Source organism: Periplaneta americana, chromosome 7 (assembly GCF_040183065.1).
Source record: "Periplaneta americana isolate PAMFEO1 chromosome 7, P.americana_PAMFEO1_priV1, whole genome shotgun sequence".
NCBI lineage: Eukaryota > Metazoa > Arthropoda > Insecta > Blattodea > Blattidae > Periplaneta > Periplaneta americana.
This window is the reverse complement of record NC_091123.1, coordinates 32150283-32168095: the sequence shown is the minus strand read 5'-3', so window position 1 is coordinate 32168095 and position 17813 is coordinate 32150283. Positions and strand designations below refer to the sequence as shown.

General features: G+C 34.2%; 1 protein-coding gene across 12 annotated transcripts in view; it reads left to right on the top strand.

Annotated features, from left to right (window-relative positions):
• Positions 1-17813, top strand: part of LOC138703032 (modifier of mdg4-like) — a 193548-nt gene that overhangs the window by 49226 nt on the left and 126509 nt on the right. The gene's annotated exons all lie outside the window — the stretch shown is intronic.

Here is a 17813-nt window from a genome sequence, read left to right as displayed (position 1 = left end):
TTTAGCATTGAAAAACGAGATGACAAATTGAATTTATTTGAATATTATTTACAATTAACGTTAATTATTATAGTAACAGAACATAACCTTCTGCTACAGTATTGGATTTCCAGCCTCCGTGACTTTTCACTAATTGTCTTTCGATTGCATATCTGAGAATAATCGATACTTGCAGTTTTATAATGGTACAATGGTGATTTCTCATTGGCTGAAGAACTGAATTATGATGAATAGGTGTACTTTAATGAGGTGCATTAAAGGGCTACTATCAGGTGTATAATTACTACATTTCGGCATGGTCGAGCATAAAAATATATATTGTATAGTTGGCTTCACCTTTCTTTTTTTACTTCATCACCATTTGACATATTTCTTGACAGTTTGCTGCTGGTTTCCTTGTTTGCAAATGTTTATACCACCTTATTATTTTGCCTTACTTGAATGTAATCAGTAATTGTATTTTTGAGATTCCATATTTTCTCAGGTAACAAGTTTTAAATGTTCTCCTCTTTTTCGATCTTAGCTGACCTACTCAAAAATTTTATTTCATTTGCTATTAATTTAGAATTATTTTTCCCTTTCAGTTGTAATATTTCAGAATCTTTGCTTCCTAATACAGATAACTAATTCCTGTATTGTTGTTCAAGAATTCGTAAGTGTATTCTTCCTTGCTTTAACAGTGGAACTGCCAAAATGAGGCTGAGAATGGTATAACTGCATGCAATATAGTTTCATTGTTTTTCAGTTCAAATGCGTCAATTGAAAGCAACATTATTAAATATTTGTTTAAGTTAAGAGGTTATAATATCTGCCATTTTATTTAAGACATTGTCAAACTGAGCCCGGTAATGTTGGCTATTGCTGTTTTTATGTCGTTAAATTGTCTATGCTACTTAATTTTGGGCATCATTTTTTAGAGAGAGAAAAAGACCTGTTAAGTATCCATTAATTTCATTTTGTCCTATTACTTATACCGTTAATTAAGATGAGGAGAGGGGAACACTTAGAGGCTTGTAAATAAAAAAGAAATGATTGTAGAACCTTGGTTCCAGGATTAACGTTGAGAGTTGACGTAGTATTATAGTGTTTTTGCTTGAGCATTGCACTATTTATGCTTACATACATATTCGGCATTAGTCTTTCTTCATTTGGGTACATAATTACTATATTGTGGATTATTTTTGTCTAAAGTTTCATATATTCTGCGCAGTTGCTTCCTGTAGACATTTTTATCTGTGTGTGACATCACATGCTTGCAGTTTCATGCTTTCAGCATAGCTGTTGCATAAGCCAAACGAAAATGATCCTGACTCCTAAGCCGTAAGAGATGGATCAAAACAGATTGCATTTTCTAAAAGATCACAATAAGTCCTGATCTGTCTTTTACGATTTAACTGTAGCAAGCAGTTGAATGTCTGTGTAAAATTAAGAAAAGGCTATTGCTTAAACAGTGTGTGCACAATTTTATTTTCGGACTAAAATAATTAGTATAATTTTTTAATATATCAGTCTTTATTCTTTCATTTAATATAACAAGTCCACACCTGTGGAGTAACGGTCAGCACGTCTGGCCGCAAAATCAGGTGGCCTGGGTTCGAATCCCGGTCGGGGCAAGTTACCTGGTTGAGGTTTTTTCCGTGGTTTTCCCTCAACCCAATACGAGCAAATGCTGGGTAACTATCAGTGCTGGATCCCTGACTCATTTCACCGGCATTATCGCCTTCATTTCATTCAGATGCTAAATAACCTAGATGTTGATACAGCGTCGTAAAATAACTCAATAAAAAATACATATAACATGCTCCTATAAATACACCATAGGTATGAAGTCATTAGCATTCAAAGATGGAATTGTGTCAGTGTTATACGAAAATCTGCCCGTTTCATCCTAGTGATCCTCTGTTAATATTATTCAATGTTAAAAAAGACAAACTTCTATTTTAACATTATTTATTTTATTCTTCACTAGTGCTTTTCTTTTCATTCTAGGTACGTAGCTTCTTCATTATTATTTTTCTCAATAAATTTGCTTCCATTACATGTTTTCACTGTAGCAATATTTTCCTTGTGCCACCAGTCGAGAACAGCTAAATGAAGTGAGGTTATGTAATATTTTACATTATGTAGAGATCAGTTGTTAAAGTGTGTGTGTGTATTGACAGGTCGTCAAATTTCGATCCTAATTTCATAGACATTAAATTTTAAAGTGAAATGAACATTAAAGAAGTATGAAATACCTATTCTAAATTTCAAAATTATATACCCAGTTCTATTTCTATTTGAAATTATTATTTTCATCAATACATTAATTATCTTTTGTAAATCAGGTCTCTTCCTGAATGTAGGAAACTGTTACATGTGTTTGTAGTATTTATCCTCATTATCTTATTCAAAACATGCTCGTTTAACTTTAGTTTAGATTAAAATACATTTTTGGACACTTTATTTCAAGTTTTCTATAAGAGATGGATGATTAAAATTTTAAAACAAGACGAAAAAATTAAAACAAATTACACATTTATAATAATATAAAACCTGCTTGAAACAATAAAAAATAAGAGATTTTTAGGCTTTTATCGTAATTGTCAAAAAAAAATTCTCTTTTGGTATTGCAGTGTGTGCAAGAACTTAGCATTGCAACATTCTGGGAGTACAAAAAGGTTTCAAAGGTTCAGGTCTACCTATATTACTCTGAAAATGGAAGCAATATGTAGTTTCTAAACATTGGAAAAGTTAGTTCAAGTACTTGGTGGAATGCCTAGAAGCCTTCTTCTGAAAATAAAAATGTCTCCATAATGAATATTGTATCTTTAAACTCGATGTCCTGAACTACACCATAATTGGATTGCAACATTTCCAGACAACTGTATATTAAGACTTTGCTTTCCGTGAACAGTGCTTGAGTTTATTGTCAGTGGACAGTGTTCATTTCGAATGGTCCTAGAAAGTAGCATGAGTATGAAAATAATTCTGTACGTGAAGTGGAAATTGTTAAAAACCATTCAAAACTTTAATCACCATTAACATATAAGTGATGGAAACAGATGTAGAAGTGCCTTTTTAAAAGTGAATTTAAATTTTTCTGTATCTTGTTCTTTGTAATACTCTCTGTTGATGATTGGTGAGGGGTTCCGCTTGTATTGCTGTATTTGTGGCTTTTATGTGCTGCCATAGGAAATAAGAGCCTTAAAATATTTATATAAATATTTTCCTCGAAAGCGAGTAAGTTACGCTCCTAATATAATTGATTTTATTGATAATGAATACATCCTCATTTAATAAATGTGTTTGATAAATTTCTTTATATCTGAAAATATTCTCTAATGAGTACAATAGCAAAGATGGTTAAGTTTTGTTTCCTGAAAAATTTCAAGTAGAATTTTTAGTTATAATTTTTCACATGTTGTGTAATTAGTTTGTACAGCTGACATGTACTGCATTTATAAATTAGAATTGGAACAGTGTAGTACTTTAAAGGTTTTCCTGGTATAAGAATAAATATACACATTGATATAGGCTCCCTTTATTTCACTGTAAAACTATCAATATCGAATTCATATAGTATTGGATATGTAACCAATGCTTAATCTACCACCAGATTCAAAGAAATAATCTAACAATTAAAAAAAAAAAAAAGTGATTAGTGGACATCGTTGAATCCTGTGATTGTGTATACTTCGAGTTTTGAAAAAGATCTAGGTTTCTCAAATTTTAATATCATAAATGTCACTGTAAGAACAAGAACAGAAACTACACTATTATTGTATGCTTTCGTTGTTTACTAAATATAGTTCCGCCTCTATTTTACTTCGTGTTTAATGTTTTACGAGGACAGGATGTTTTGCTAAGAATACAAAGCATAAGAGTTTCCGTGTGCAATTTTCAATGTAGGTACGTTTTTATTCCTGTAATTTTCGTGGTATTACGAAGGTTAGATGAAAATATTTTTCAAATTGAATTCTAGAAAGAAAGGTGAAGGTCTTCATTTTCATTGCGCAAATATTCTAATTATGGAGACCAATAGACAAATTTTAAATTTTGTTGTTCAAATTATAATCAAAGAAGTGTGAGATTTTTTTTTAATATTCTTGTCCATTGTGACAAAAGAAGGCTGTGATGCTGCATACTTCATGTTTTACAAGGTAAGTTGTTTGTTATAAATAAGCATGTTGTTTATATTTTATTCTACACCAATATCTATGTTAATGTATGCTATTGATGGCGTTATTTATATAAAGTGTGTTGTGTATAATATTATATATAATATATTATGTTCATACATTTGATGTACATAGATTATCATTTCCAACTACATAGACATGTTCCATGAACAACGGTAATAATGAATACAAAACAGTGATGCTACGTTATCTGTAACTTCACATACACTGCACAGTTCCAGTCAAGTGAACGAGGCACTGTAGATTATAACTATAAAATTATAGTACAGGCTGGTATATCACACAAAATAACATCATCCATCCCAACAAATTTGTAAAATGGTATTTTCTCTGTGCTGCGCCAAAATGTTGATACTAAAGGATTCTTTCTTAAGATCAAAATTGAAGTAATGAAATTAGTGAACTACAATGTGTTCGGTTGAAGAAAAAAATTGTCCTCACAGTGACCATCTTGCCTCAGTACATAGCATTCACTGCAATAAATGCTTACTCCTTTTTCTGCATATTAGAATTCGTACCCTAATATCATGAAATGATCAATTCTGTTAAAATTGACTTCTTATTGCAGACATGCTTGATATTTATTGTATATTCTTATTCGAGGACTTCACTGTCCTCTATTGAATATTGTGTAATCAATGACTTTGTGTAGTCATCACGTAAATACTTATTAATGGAAAAAAATTCGTTCTGGCACCGTCAGTTTGGTGCACTGAATGCTCTTACCATCTGAGCTATGCCGAGACCCAATCCATTGTGCCGGCCAAACTCTTCTCCTTTGTATCGTCAATGCCTACTACTGGTATTTTAGACTTATGCATCGCATATATGCAGGAGTGCAAGGAGGAGAATTTGGCCAGCACTGTGGTTTGCATTTTGTCATAGCTCAGATGTTAAGAGCACTCAGCGTGCCAAGCTGAGGGTCCTAGGTTCGATTGTCGGTGGTGGAACGAATTTTTCTCCATTAATAAGTAAATACTCGATATTTCCTGCAAAATTCCTCCAAATTCTCTTAGGTCTGTACACCATAATGGAACAAATTATGTTATTTACTAGTGTATTTAATTCTTCACCATTTCTGTAGTTTGCAGACTATTCTTGTGCAGTTTACCTTTCTGGATTTCCCAAAGATAAAATTCACAAGAACTAATGTCAGAAAATTTCGTGGGATTATAGTCCTAATCAGATCAATTTTGTTTTATCATCCTTAATTTTGTCATCAGCAGGTACATTCCTCTTATTCTGTTCATTTTTTATCCTATGAGTTTTCACTTTTACAGTTTTGGAACACATGATTTCTTGCGAAATGAATTTGTAAGTTTTCTTTTGTGTATAAATTTTTGCAAAAAAGAATCGCTGCTTAATACTGAACTTCATCTTATACTAATATTGCCCTCAACCAATATACCTGACTATTACACTTTTACTACGTCATACTACTTTTGACCAATAAAATGGTACGAAAGGACGTCTTTCAACCAATCATGGCTGCTTATAGCACAGTTTTATCACTTCCCTAGCATTTGTTTAATTTTATCGCTTCCCTAGCATTTGTTTGTTTTTATCACTACCCTAGCATTTGTTTCTTTGTTTGCCAACATTTCAAACTGCAAATTCTTTACGGTACTATAAAACATGCCTTGTAATTGTAATTTGTTTCCCACATAGATAGTCGACTGAAAATGGTAGCTCCTTTCAAACATTTTGGTGAAGGTAACATTAGTGAAATGTAATTTTAATAAGCCAATAATATCTATTTTATGGTATTAGAGTACTTTATTTCTTCTAATCGTGTAATAGTCAGTTAAATCCCACTCGAGTTTTGATTTTCTCTAGATAAATCAAAATCTCTAGTGAGATTACTGTTGATAAAATGTTTTAGAAAGATGGAACTTGCACACAGATCACTGTTGCGATAGTGTAGGGTTATCATTTCTTGGAACCAGTTCCTGTTGCTGGCCACAGTGGCAAAGATTCATACTACATTATGAAGTTTTCTATACAGTTGAATGCAGTTTAGAAATAGGTCTAGGGGTATTTTGTCTGATCAATAAAATTGATTATACTAGTTTTTTTTTTTATTTTCTCATAAATGAGTAACTTCATAATATATGTGTGTGTGCATATGAAAAGGGACCACTTGGTGGCTTCTAGTTTCAGATATAGAAAGTGATTTCAGCATGATCCAGTTGACGCAGAACTTCAATATTTATACAGTTTATTGCTTAGAATGTGGTCATACCAAAGGCATAAAAAAAATTCACCAGTTTGAATCCTTCCTTTGTATATATATATATATATATTTTTTAAAATTATATCTGAAACTAGAAGTCTCCAAGTGGTCCCTTTTCATATGCACGAACACATATATAGTTAACTCTGAATGTAATGAACTTGGTTATAGTAAACATTTGGCTATAGTGAACTCAATTCATTGGTCTCGATCCACATACATTATAATAATGCACTAAAAAATTCCGTTTTAGTGAACTCTCAACTTCTGTTTTAGTGAACCAAAGTGGTGTAACTTCCAAGAAAATATATCATTGTAACATCACAAAAATATTTTCAAACAACCCTTTCTACATGAGCTTGAAGATACCTGAGTTACTGTAGTAGCATGTGTGGTATGGGAAGAGTGAATGGGGACCCAGGGAAAGTCCTTGTCAGTATGAATAATTTCAAGGAAAAATTGTTCTGGGCCGGGTATCGATCCCGGGACCCTTCGCTTAGCGCGCGAACGCTCTTCCGACTGAGCTACCCCAGGAATTATACACGACACCGTCACAATTTTTCCTTTGTATCCACATGACTCAGTATCCTTGTCAGTAGTTTCTGCCTGCTCATTCAATGGTCAAACATGTAACATGAATAGGAAAAAATTGCCACTACTTGGGAGCTCCTAATGGCCTTGTCACTTGTGGATGTAGATCCTATGCTTTATGTTTATATTATGTAATTAAAATATTAGTTCATTTCACGACTCTATAGCTCCGTTAAGCTATTATATTCTTTGCTCTTGAAACAAGAGGAAATACAAGACAGGCATATGGAAGCCGATGAGTTGCTCAGTTACAAAAGCCCCTATGTAACAAAATTAAAAACAGTTTTCAAATTAAAATTACAAACTAACTATTACTAGATCATTTTACAAAACTTGAAAGGTTAATTAATTATTTTTGTTCTTAAAAAAACTGTAGGAGACCATGTTCTGTGTTTATATGCTACCAGTTTTTGGTGACTTCTAAAAAATTATATGGACTTTTCAGATAGGGACTTTTGCAACTAGGCAATTCAATAAAAAATGAACCAGTGCCCCAGGAACTTACAGCTTCAGTACTTTCCGAGAAAGTGGTTTCTCCAAACAAGAAAACCGGAAAACTTTTTCTGTGTGGAACTTACATTACGAAATAGAGATTTCACGACTTTATCGACAAGAGTTTCTGATACAAGTTTCTGATGATCAATATGCCACACTGGCACAAAATAGGTAGAACATAGTTTGAAGCAGACATACTGATGAGCTGGTTGGTGCTTCACCTACCATTGGAATTTGGAAATACGATATTTCAGTGAAAGCATTGTTAGAATGGTCTTATGAGCGGGCAGCGGATACATTCGAGCAGGTGGTGATGTTAAGAGAGAGGGGTGAATGAGGACTCAAAAGTCCATGGCCAAGTGCAATGACCTTTTCTGTAATGCTATGGCGAGAGAAAGTATTTCGATACTGCAGAAAATTGATTTAAAGATTTTCATAGAAATTTACGTTCAGCTGCCAAGAACAGGTTACAGGGGAAAAACGACAATGTCACATTTCTATATTACTATTGAAAATAAAGGAAAGGGTGAATGTATCCCTGATGATAATTCTCCTTTTTACCAGTTTTGATAATAACAACACTAAAGTAATCTGTTGAATTAGATAACATCATCAACCTTTACAGAATTGCGGCATTTGTTTTTCCCATGCACCTTTCATTTGTTTTTAGCATGCCATCTGTCTGTTGATCTGTTCATAGCTATATTTGTTTAGGGATACTGGATGAATTTTATTCAGTAGTCAATTTATCGAAGAATGGTGCACATTGAATAAGTTTTTGTCACTAAAACTAGAGATAGTGAAATTGATAAAAGTGTTTGCCTTGAAAGTTCATTAGGCTGATCAATCTGTTATATGAGATCGGAGTTTTTTATTTAATAAAGGACTGACACAAAATTGTAGTTTATTCGAAATTGGTTCTAATGATTTTCTTCTTAAATTGTATTCTTGTGTATGATAAATTGATAAGTGAATTTATATACATGTAAAGAGTATATTCCTAAAACTTTTTTTTGAGCTAGTATTACTACTTACCACTTTTCGTGTATGTTACTACTCATATTATTGTCATTTCTTTTTTGTTAGAAGACAAGATTTTTGATAACTCACTTGCCACCTCTATTCACAACTTGCGGCACCCTTGAAGTTGCGGCTTAGTTTTGGCTTAGGATTGTTATTTTATGTTTAAATCTCTCTGAAAGGAGTCGGAACAAGTATAGAATTCCAATCCTGCATATTTGAGACTTAAGAAATGTAATATCTGTAAAAATAATATTGTGAATGTAACAGATCTTTACGGGTACTTGATATAGTGGTTATATTAATTGCTTCATGTTATGTATGTGTGATGAGAAAGTATGTGTCATTAAATGACACCCATTCCATTTACAATAGATTGTAATGAGTTTCTGTTTTTCTGCTAGTATACAAATCAAAATACACCATGTCCATAAAAACACTCCTTGATATCAAATGGTTATAAAATGAAACCTTATTGGAATATTTTTATAAATATGGTGACCGCATATACATTAACACAAAACATTTTTTTCCTTTCCTACAGAATCGTCTGTACAATGATCCAAGATGGCAGCCACTCAGCAAGAATGCAGCTGGTGCATGTTGGAATATCATACAACAAAAAGTGTAGTGGCTATATAGTGGGCTTTCAGACAGGAATTTCATGTGGATTCACCTACCAACAAGTCCATTTTGAAGTGGTACAACAATTTCGTTGAGGAAGGTTGCATCTGTGATCAGAGGAAGGGACATTCAGGCTGACCATCGGTCTCAGAGCAAATTGTTGAATGCGTCAGAGAAGCCTTTGTGTGGAACCGGACAAAGTCAACACGCAGATCTAGTAGAGAGTTACAAGTCCCAAAAAGCACGATGATAAGTAACATCTTATGCAAACGCTTGTAGTGTCACTCATACAAGTTGCAATTAGTGCAGAAGTTGTACCCTCAAGATAATGCAACGCAACTTGAATTCTGCCAGAATCTCCAGGTGTTAATTGTTAATGATGATCACAGATGCAACCTTCCTCAACGAAATTATTGCACCTCTTCAAAATAGACTTATTGATAGGCAGATCCACATAAAATTTCCGTCTGAAAGTCCACTACACAGCCACTACACTTCCTGTTGTATGAAATTCCAACATGCACCAGCTGTGTTGCTGTCGAGTGGCCGCCATTGCATAGAAGATTCTGCGGGAAAGGAAAAAAAAATTGTTTTGAGTTAATGTATAACGTGGTCACCATATTTATAAAAATATTCCAATAAGTTTTCATTTTATAACCATTTGATATCAAGAAGTGTTTTTATGGACATGGTGTACATTTCCAACTTTCATCTTTTTGAGCACCCTACTAACCATTGTAATTTTATATCCTCTAATTTTTACGAAAGCAATCCTAGAAGTAATGCACGCTTCACATGCTCTCCCCACTTCATAGATCTGTGTGGTTCTTGTTTATTACGCTAGTAGCAGTTCTCCCGAACAAGTCTGTGCAAGTTCAGGCCAATTGCTTAAAAACTTCTTTGTGTAATGGATGATGAAAAGCCACGTGGTCTCATCACTGTTTTTGAAACTTTGCATGCCAATGGAAATTTATGAACTGCTTCAAGAAATGTTGTAACTGCAATAGACCGCAGCACCATTTTCCAGTGGTCTCGACGTTTTCATGAAGGTCATATTTCTATAGAAGACAACTCATGCCCTAGAAGACAGAGATCATCTACAGATTACATTTCAGGGGTCATTGTTGCCATTTTTTGAGGATGACAGGCATATGACTTTTACAGAGGTAGCCAGTGCCAAATGATCAGTACATCTTATCTTAATGAAACAGTTACAGAAGGGAAAGGTCACTACTTCTGCACAGTGATGCAAGACTGCATGTCACCATGTCAGTGATGGATGTACTGATCAACTTCAAATGGGAAGCACTTCCTCACTCAGTCTGCAGTCTGGATATGAGTCCACCTGACTGTGCTGTCTTCCCTCAAACTGAAGAATTCATTTCGGGGTCAAAAGCTTACAACTTTAAATGACCGGAATATAGCTGTGATTTGACGAATCCAAAAGATAAATCTCCAAAGGTGAATTAACACCCAAAGGTTACTGCAATGTTGGGAAGTAGTCATTAAATTCCAAGAGGATTATTTTGAATATTCTTGGTGTAAGTAGATAAAAAATAATAAAGGTATGTTGATTACTGAAACTTGTGCTTTAATTTTTTTTATCACCCTGTGTCCAGTGAGGTTTTAGTAGTTGCAGTTGGACCACACGTCTCAGTTGGTGGTTAATCACCAGCTGGGAATTGAGCTTCGTCTTATCGCCAGTCCTGTAGGCTAGTCAGTTTGTTTTGATATGACATATATTTGTTGTATGCTTATTAGTCAAATATGAAATACTATGTTGAACAAAGGGTATTTATTAACAGCACATTCGCAAAGAAAGAATCGTGCAGGGCAACTATTCACAATTTAGTGAAAAGATTTCTCACCACAGATTGCGTATTAGATAAGAAGCAAAGAAAAGGAAAAAATTGAGTTCTTACTGAAGAAACATTGGATGTTATTTATGCTTGGTTGGAAGCAAGTCCGAAAATATAATTGAGTAAATTGGCTATACAGTGTGGTGTGTCTAAAAAGTTCAGTTTGATTGACTATAAACAGTTGGAATTAAAATCTTATAAAGACGATTGTTGTCCATAAATTGTAAACCCCTTCGCCCCAACTGTGATGCATGAATTCATAAAGTGTGATTTATATAATGCTGCTTTTATTCATTTTAAACAGGCTTCCTTATTCGCCAGCCTATTTCCTGGTGAAAACTTCTAAAGAATCAGCTTATTTTTTCGCTGGTATAGTAGAACCCTATTTATCCAAAATAAAGAGGGCAGAGCCATTTCGGATAATGTGATTTTTCAGATAATCAATGAGAAATATTTTCGGTAAAAGTGGGAAGGAAAAGAGATCGTTAAGTATGTAAATTATAAACAAAAAATCAATGAATTTAAAATTGCAATTGCACATCAATTTTACATCCAATAATCATTTTACTCAATATCGCACTCGCGTAACTAAAAAATAAAATGTACCGATAACACAATAACTGCAACACAGCTAAAGTTAATGAGAAATTGGAAACTTACCTCGAATGCATACACCATAATCCTGTAATTACTGGGTAGGTGGGAGAAGGGGATGGGGCGAAAAGAATGTCTCACTTAATGGGACTGGCCACGCCTGGTTACTATACAAAACAAGTGTTTGGGGATGAAGGTGGGAAACAGATATAGCATTGGTGTGAGGACATTGACACTTAAATTTGTAGCCATGCTATAGGGAATGAACAAAATATTGCAGTGATAAACAAAACATTGTTTTTTTTTTTTTGCGATATTTCGGATAAATGGAATTTTGGTTAACCGAAGTTCAGTTAAGAGAGGTTTTGCTGTATCTTGTTTTGAATTCTCAGTGACTGAAATACTCTGACTGACAAATTGAACATGTCCTCAAAGCAATAATAGCTAATTTCACAAACAGCTTCCAAAGAAGTGGCATGTCAGGATATTAAAAAATGAATCAGAGAGCGACTGGCAAATACATTATTTCTTCTGCACATGTGTAAAGAAGACCAAGCCACTCAAACTGACTATCAATACTGACAACTTCCTACTTTTTACCAGCATCATGTAAATGTTATCAGTTCGCGAATTTTTCAGTCGGATAGGCCTATGTGCTCCATGAATGTGTCAAGATCGTTGCTTACGAGATTACACAAGCTGACGCATAGCGCTTGAAAAACGAGTCTGAAGTGGTTCCCTCGTAATGCCAATTCCGCCGCTTGGAGCGCTGTTCTGCCCTAAATATTCATAGCAGAACACTTAAATGACATTGATATTTGGGACATTTAAAGGACTCACCATTGCTTATTAAATGCTTCGTACAATATTTTATGGACAATAGATGTAATTTCCAAACTTCTACTCCTCAATTATATTACAATAAAAGGCTGTCATTCTTGATATTAAAACATATTACATATAAACTGAGGGACTGTCTGCTCTGTACTTCAGTTCATACACCAAACATTTCCGGAAATAAATTAACTTGACATCTTACATATACGCACTATAGCCTACCCTTTTCACCTAATATTATTAATATTGTTATTAAATAAGATATTGCAACTAATTAAGGTACTGCATTATCTTTAATTTTCTTGACTTCATAATTAAGCATTTGCAAGAAGGCCTAACTTTTCCCTCTCTTTTTAAAAAAATACGAACGTCACAATAACTGAGAAGTATAATTATTGCGCGATTTTTCTTGCAGTGGTGAAAACATTTCTGTAGGCCTACTGATTAATCTATTGAGCATAGTAATAGTAAACACTGTAGTATTTTAGTGCGTGTAAATATATTTTGAATTAGCATTTATTAAATTAGGAAGTTAGCCTGTAATTTGTGTGATTGAAATGGTTTACTGCTGTGTGCCATTGTGCAAATCGAACCAGAATAAAGAATGTGATTTTTCGTTTCATTGTTTTCCACAAGATGAAGGACTAAGAAAGAAGTGGTGTGTAGCAATTTCTCGCGAAGGGGACAAACCAAGGACTCACCATTGCCAAACAAGAAATCGCGTGTCTGCAGCAGACATTTCAAAGAAGCTGATTTTAGCATTAGCACAACATTAAAACGTTTGCTTCCTAATGTGGTACCACCCGTCTTTGATGATTTTCCAAAACATAAACAAAATGTTTCAAACATAAGTAGACGCAACAAAAGAAGGATAACAGAAGTGGTGAATAACATCCATCCTGCTAAGAAAAATAAACCCAATGTTGAACATAGGACATCAGCTTTCAATGAAGCAAATGTTTCAATTGAAGAAATCTATGAAGCACATAAAAAAAAAACTGTAGCCACACAGTGCTCAATTGAAAGTAAAAAAATTCCCAAAGCCATTACATTAAAACTTAAAAAAAATTACTAGGACAATTCGGAAACAAAATCAGCTTATTGGAAAACTAAGACAGACAATATGTAATTTAAAAAGCAAGCTATAAAGATAGCTGAACAAACTTCAAATAACACTGTAATATGCTTGGTACTCCATCAGTAATGCACAATTAATCGAACTATTTTCACGATACACAATGCTTTGTAATGGTACTATTCATCATTTTTTAGGGCAGCGAGGCGAACCTAGCGGCAGAAATTGTCATGACTCACAGAGACCTACTCTCGATCATGCTATGCACCAGCTTGTGTAATCTCGTAAGCAACGGTCAAGATAGTGACAGAAGAAACTAATAAGTAGCATTAAAAGCAGCACTGTGTACATCAGGATTTCTCAACCTTTTGAAGATTGTGAGCACCACCCATGTGTGATACTAAGTAAGCAAGTACTATGAAATCGAATAGGTTTAATAGGACTGTATGAATACATAAGTACAAGTAAAATGTATAAGTAAATAAATAATTAAATAAATACATTTTTTAAACACCCACAAGAGTTACGATTTCCTTGAAATTGAATGTTACTCAGAATTCCAGTGATGTCCAAGGAGAAGTCGCTTGTAGCTACATGTAAACAGTCCTGCAGGTGTGATGTTCTTGAGGTATTTCATAAGTGAGAAAGTTCCCCCCCCCCCCCCCCCCCGATGTAGGTTGTTCTGGACATTGTCAGACATTTGAGAGAAACACTACGCAGTATTTAAATTTTTTTTGTATCTTCCCCCCCCCCCCCCCCAAAGGCTATGAATTTTTCTCCTTTTAAAACAAATATTTCAGTGCTAAGAAGGACTGGCTGAAGTTCCACATGAACAGTCACGTTAGTCTCTTGAATAATGTTTATTTTTCTGACTTAGTTCACACTGAATTGAAAGGGGTTATACAGTACACCATGAAATACGAGAAGGACTATCAGGTCTCTAATATATTACAATAGTTGGATTGAAACACTGTTTGTTCCGGTTCATACAACAAAGCTTGAATTGAAAAAAGACCTCAAGCATTTGTGCTTGTGAGCATGGTTTTACTCGCATGACAAGAGCACCAAATGTCATTAAACAATGCCTGGTGTACATCATGCTTTACAAGCACTATTCGTGGTTTCAAGAATATGTGCACAGTGGACTTCTTGATCACAATTTCTGTTTTATTCTGATGGAATGTGTTCACATTAAATGGTTGTGTAAATAAGTAGTATAACAGGCACTGGATCTCATTCAATTCACAAAGTTACCCTAACTCGAGTTAAAAGTTTAAGTTTGGTGCACTATAAGTGCATGAAGAATAATAGAACCTACAGTATATTTCTTATTTAAGGAAATTTATTTCCTTGCTGTTTTTTTTTTTTTTTTTTTTTTTTTTTACCTATGCCCATATAAGGCCTTCCATACTTCTTTACATTAAAAAAGATGGAGAAAGGGAGTTTAATATGCGGGTAAATACAGTGTTAAATTAGTTCTTTGATCATTTTAGAATGCTGTAATATGCAGAGTGTCACAAAAAGTTTGGGACAAATTTTAGGGTCGTAGGGGAAGGCATTTTAGGTAATTTGAGATAAGGAATGTATATCTGCTGAGGCCTCATTTTGGCGCTACATCTTTGTAGATATGCTACCATTGCAGGTAGGCAAATCTTGGCTGGGGTAATCAAACATGAGCATGCTTTTACTTGCTCTCTTAGTCTGAATTGTGGTCATTCGTGTTGACAGTACACAAGCATGTATTGACACTGGCAGCAGACACTTTGAACACTTGCAGTGAAGTTGTCAGGTTGTTTTTTTTTTCTCTTTAAAACTTGTTGAAATAAAATGTGTTTTATTACCTGTTCGGTACATTCTAATTCATTTTAATATACTGTAATGTATTTTGACATTTAATTAACTTATTTAAAGCCACCGGCATGGCTCAGTCGGTTAAGGCGCTTGCCTGCTGATCTGAAGTTGTGCTCAGGCACGGGTTCGATTCCCACGTGGGCTGATTACTTGGTTGGGTTTTTTCCGAGGTTTTCCCCAACCATAAGGTGAATGCCAGGTAATCTATGGCGAATCCTCGGCCTCATCTCGCCAAATACCATTTCACTATCACCAATCTCATCGACGTTAAATAACCCAGTAGTTGATACAGCGTCATTAAATGACCAACTAAAAAAAAATTATTTAATTTAATTAATACTGTCTCTTGATTCAAAGCATTGATGTGTACTAAATTTAATACAACTCTGAGTGCTGTATAGTTTACCTATGCTTAGGTAACATGCAGGGGCAAAAGGGCAGAGGTTTGCAACAACATAGCACCAGAGGATATGTATTTCATATCTGAAATTGTTTAAAATGCTCTCCCCTACAACACCACGAAGTGTTCCAATCTTTTTGTGACACTCTGTATATCGTATTTTCTCAAATACCTCGCACTATCGAATAAGCTTTGCACCCCACTTTTGAAAGGCAAAAGTAAATAAATAAAACACAATTTATAAAAATAAAACTTTCGACAATTTAAAAACAATTAAACACAAAAACAGAGATTGTTGCGTTCAAACATTTTTACAATCCAACTCCTGCTGACCTTGAAATCTTTAATATTTTCTTCCCCTGCTATAGTCAGGGTCTTTAGTTGGTATATTTCTGTCGAAACTGCGTAGCTAAACTGTCGTTTCTCTGTTATATATTCAATTAGCTTGACCTCCACATTGGGAAATTTAGGTTTCTGATCACGAAAAAGTCTCCTGTTTCCATTGTCATTTAATAACAGTTCCTCGCAAAACCAGGTGGCCCTGGTTCGAATCCCGGTCAGGACAAGTTACCTGGTTGAGGTTTTTTCCAGGGTTTTCCCTAACCCAATATGAGCAAATGCTGGGTAACTTTCGGTGCTGGACCCCGGACTCATTTCACCGGCATTATCACCTTCATTTCATTCAGATGCTAAATAACATAGATGTTGATACAACATCGTAAAATAACTAATAAAATAAAAAATAAAAATAACAGTTCCTTCTTTTTCCTACAATCTCTGATGCAACTTTTAGATCACATTTACAGGCTGTAGCATGATTTCCATGTTCTACTGCATCTTCGATAATTTTAAGGGGAGTGTAATGGGTGAAATTTCTACTTTTCTCCATTTTTCAAGCACTGTCCTTGAGTTTTTGTACACATAATCACAGTGTGGTAGATAATGATGTGAAATTTCATTTCTGTAAGTCTATTAGTTTCTGAGTTATTAACAAAATATTTTAAAAAATTTAAGTATTTCAAAATGAAATGTGTCATTCAGTTTTTCAGTAAAATGTCTTAATTTTTTTTTTTTGCAAGACCAGGAAAACAGCACACATTAGTTTTCCTACATCTTTACTAAAAAAGGGGGAACAAATTGTTATGACCACTGCATACCTAAAAATAAAAATGTCCCATTACCACTATAAATATTTCATTTTTTATTTCAAGAAGTATTCATTAAATCTTAAAAACCATGCACTATTTTGTTAATCGCAATATTATAATATTCAGTAAAAATTTCATGTTCCTGGCATCAAAACTTTAAGAGCCTTTACACTTTGAACCTGACAAAATGTGCTGAAAAATAAGTGTGAGAAAACACTTGTAAAGTTAGCATGGAATTGAAGTTCAAGAGTGCAGCCATTTATATATTGCGTAATTTTTATGCTTTCAAGCGCCGCGGAGCATTGAAACTTGCTCAACATGTAAATAAGAGATTGCTGATTCATTTTTCATAAGAAAATGAAAATGCGATTTTTTCTAAAATGACCAAAATTTCACCCTTAAGTTCTTTGCTGCAAGTAAAGGATCACAGTCTTATACATTTAATGGTACACTTTCAGCATTGAAAATATAAAATGCACAAACTATACACTTATCACACTTGAACTGACACCTATACTGCTCGCCATTTAACAGTGTTAACAATTGAAATACCCATGCAAGAAGATAATGACATGTGCTACCACCTTAGGAGTTGTGTGGGAGAAAAATCTGGCAATGTTACCAACTTCATTTTGAGTAAGATGTGCACCCGTATTTTTTAATTGTATACTTAGGAAAAAAAAAGTGTGCAGGGTATTCGAGAAAATACGGTAGGCCTATTTATAACTTCCAAAACAAAGGGAAAGAAATGTTAGAAGTTACCAGAGTTTTGAAACTTACCTGTGTATTGGAAGTAGAGGTTTGAAAATACTTCTCTCCCCTGAAGACACATATTTAGGTATAGTTCTAATACAGTAGGCTTGCATCTCATTGAAAAGTTGCCCACTTCTTGATCGTGATTTTTG